Below are 4,384 nucleotides of genomic sequence, written 5' to 3' on the forward strand. Positions count from 1 at the left end.
GCCAGCCCTGACGCGACGCGGGGCCCAGCGACGTCAGCCGCCCGCGACGCGCCGGAAGCGGGCCTGGTCGCGTCACGTGATTCGCGGGGGTTGGGCCCAGGGCTCGCATCCGATTGGAGAGGAGCCCTGGGAGGCGGGGCTTGGCGGCAGTTGGCTGAAGGCTAGCGGGAGGGGCCCTTATTAGCCCAAGAGGGAAAGCGAGCTCCCGGAGCCAATCAGGAGTTGTGAAGTGTTTGACCTTTGAGAGATGAGGACGGAGCCCAATAAGTGTTATCATATATTGTTGATTTGGTAGGAAACAGGTTGCCAAAACTCCTCAACCCCAGCACTTGGGCAAACTTTTGTAAATACACTACAGGCTTACTTAGATACCCACCCCATTCCACAATAAGAATACGCCAAATGTTTACTCAGTCAACAAACAGCTATTGAGTGGACTCTTTGTGGCAGGTACTGTGTTATTAGTACATTACATGACACTTTCGCCCAATTGTATTGCTCTCTATTGTATAGGAGATCCTTACAATACAAAAGGCAGAGATTAACACTGTGTGTGTGTGTGTGTGTGTGTGTGTGTGTGTGTGTGTGTGTGTGTGTTGTGCAGGTAATGAACCTGTGACTAAATTGACGTGACTTCCCCAAGACTACCTAGGTAATGATTGCAGAACTACTTTTATTGTGTATCTGCGGTGCACCCAACTCTGTACTAGGCACGAGAGAAAGTCCCCACTATTGGAAACCAACTAGTGAACACATTCAAAGCAATGTTGAGATGAACATCTTTTTTCTCTCTCTTTCCAATGTGCCATTCTGGATCTCAAGTTTTCTAAATGCACCACTGCATACCAATAACACTAGTATTTATCATGCTTTACAGTGTGGAGTTAAAATAGCAAAGTATCTCTTGAAGCTTTATTTATAGTGAGATTTGGTAATTCAAACAACTATATTCATATCCTTTTATTCCAAAGACATTCATTCGGTACTTACTATGTTACTAATAGCTACTGAGCTAGACTGAGCGTGGCAATATATAGAAAAGATATAAATAAGACCGTCTGTAGTGGACATTTGTCTTGAATGGGAGTTTCCCCAGGATCTGAACTCCCTATCCATGTGTGAAAAATGTACCAGCATGGTTATCATTAATGCAGTATGCCATATATTTCCAGAGTCTTCTGGATATATAACAGGCTTATACTTTCTACACTCCTTAGAATTATGTGTGGCCCTTTGGTTTGCTTTTGCAAATGAAATTGGAAGTGAGCTTTGTTGTGGCTAGCTTGGTAATTTTAAAAGGCACTACACCCAGATTTCTGTCTCTGGCACACCAATAAGAAATAATTGAGATGGTGACTGCTCTAGCCACCCTGATTCTATCTAGACAGATCATGATTAACTGCTAATCTGCAACTGATATGTAATATAAGGAGAAAAAAATAAAAATCTGCTGTTTTAAGCTTTTGCGAGTTTGGGAGTTGGTTGTTACACAACATAACCTAACACAAACTGACTGATACACCCACCTTATGAGTCTTTGGAGGCAGAGTCAACCTCACACTAAGATGAGACTGTCAGAAATTCCCTTCCCTGTCCCCCTTCCAGTTAAAGTGCTATTCTCAGCTCCACTTACCAGACTCTCACTAAGGACTGTGTGTGAGAGCTGCCAGTGATATTCAAAATGAGGAAATTTTTCTCCAGCTGCAGTGGCAGTACCAGGGACCAAATTTCTGACATTCAGGCTAGAGCTAACTAACTGAACCTAGGCAGAACCCACGCTGACCCACAAGCCAGGAGGTGTAAAAAATATATAGCAGTTTGCTGACATCACTGAAAATTTGAGATTGCTTCTAATTTAAATAAAATACATCAGGTATAATATAGATTCTATCCACTCTCCATTGTTTGTTGAGAATTTACCCATCTACCCTGAAAATATGATTATCCCATTTTAATTAGGACTTAGTAAGGGACAACACCAATTATACAGCTTGAAAGGGAAAAAATGGAAATGAGGTCTTATGTAAATGATTCTTGGCTTGTGAATTGTACAGCTGAGTATTTTCAGTGAACTTAATATCATCTGCTAAAGGACACTTTGGAAATGGATAGGATAGGGCGCTTTATTTTTAGTTGTCACGTATTTGGGGTAGGGCATGACTGCAATTTAATGGGACAGGCAAGGGCTGTTAGACATGGTAAGATGCAAAGTGCAGTCCCATACCTTGAAGAATTGCCCCAAGTCATGCATGACTTTGAACGTCCCTCCAGCCATTCACATAGGTCAAAACTCTTTTCATAATTGTCTAAGCCTAGAACTCAGTTTTGCACCAAAAACACAAAGTATTTTGCAAGGTGTTTTTTTAATGTTTATTTATTTTTGAGAGACAGAGAGAAAGAGAGCATAAGCAGTGGAGGGGCGAAAAAGAAGGAGACACAGAATCTGAAGCAGGTTCTAGACTCTGAGCCGTCAGCACAGAGCCCAACATGGGGCTCCAACTCACGAATCATAAGATCATTACCTGAGCCAAAGTCAAACACTTAACCAACTGACCCACCCAGGCGCCCCTTGCAAGGTTTTAATACACACTCAGTTTTCCCAGAAGGAAGCAACTTTATAAGATGACGGAATATTGTTCTTTTTTTTAATAAAAATTTTGAAGAATTTATCCCATTTATAAAAATCATGCCGCCAATGCAAAGCTACTCATAGTATTTGAGACACTGATAGAATACACATGCATCATTCTGCATTCTTGGTTGTTACATCCAACGTAAATGTAAATTTTGAGGCTAATGCTTGACTATCATGTTTCTTTGTAAATCATGGCTGAACATTTGTGTATTGAAGTATAGGTTACTTGTATTATAAATTATTTCCCCAATGTTTGCTCTCTTGCCATTGTTATGTCATTATATTACGTGTTTTTTTAATGTGTGGAGCTTGATTATACCACCTGTGAATTTAATTTCAGAAAAGGTCAGAGGGTATTACATAATATTAACTCACAAAGGTGACATTAGGTCTGATAAAGCTGAGGAAAATTTATATAGGCTTTCATTGCCTCTTCTGGCCACGTAGACTCAAAGGTCAGGATCAGCACTGGGACGCAAGATGTAGCGAAGTCTAGAAACGACTTCCCAGCCATGCAGCAAAGCTATGCATTGCTAGGTCCCCTCCCCTTTCTCCCACCCAACACATCCCTCATCCAGATGGTGAATGTTAGCCATCAGTCACTTCATCTCCAAATATAGAAAGAAAGAACTTACAGCTGTGTTTGAGTGGAATCAAACAACCAGTGAGCAAATTATCTTGAAACAACAGTCCTTAGGCAGAAATCACTGAACTAAATTCCTCCAACATTAAAACTATAAATATGGAGCCATTATATTTCCTGGAATATTTGACAATTCTATATACCTATTTTAAGGGAGGAGAAAAGTTACTACTAAATATCACATATTCTTTGATTACATACAAAACACAGGAAAGCCATTTTTTTGGTGTGTTTTTCTCTAATCTTATCATCCGCACCAAGGAAGAAAATCAAAGAAATTCAAAGTTTATTTTTTTTAATATACTAGTTGAACCTGAACTGTTACAAAAGACACCTCTGGCATGTCTCTATTCCAGGTGCTTCAAAATCTTTGAAAATGGCACTAACCTGCTTCCTTCACCTGCCAATGAGCCTGCCAATCTTGCCTCTCTATCCTTTTTTTAACTGAACAGAAGCGATAATTGTTTCAGAATTCATCTCCTGATTAATGGACCTGTAGGCCACGTGTGATTGGACTGGAAAGATACAGTCTCTCCCATACATCCACACAGCACCCTGCTCCCATTTCTAAGGCAATTCCATTGTGCTGTATGGTGCGCATGCTGCTTCTTTAGGATGACTCCACCCTAAAGATGATTGGAAGTTATAAACAACTTTGCTTGATTTATTTACTTTTACTGGAAGTTCATATGCTCCTCAAAAACTATCTGGCTTTCTGAGGTTTTTAAGAATTTTTGACTCAGCGGTGCTGATTTTGAGCTATCTGTCTCTGCTAGTAAAGGTCATAAAATAGAAGGAAAATGTTTCACTCAGCAAAAGCTTAGAAATGCAGCAAAAGACCTGAATGATCAAGAAGTCCTTTCTGTGAAGATTGTCCTGAAACAATGGAGTGACCATAAATTTGTCATCCAAGCCTGGACACTTGGAAGAGTCATAAAAACAAAAAAGCACTATTATAATTATACTAGAATAACAAGTGTATTTCTGGGCAGTACCAGACAAATTGAGACATAAAATCATTCTACCTTAAGCAAGAAGAAACAATAAAGAGAAATAAGGTAAAGATTCCCTAAATGCAAACGGACTGAATATGGAATCAACCCTTG

The sequence above is a fragment of the Suricata suricatta genome, chromosome 15, assembly GCF_006229205.1.
Source record: "Suricata suricatta isolate VVHF042 chromosome 15, meerkat_22Aug2017_6uvM2_HiC, whole genome shotgun sequence".
Classification (NCBI taxonomy): domain Eukaryota; kingdom Metazoa; phylum Chordata; class Mammalia; order Carnivora; family Herpestidae; genus Suricata; species Suricata suricatta.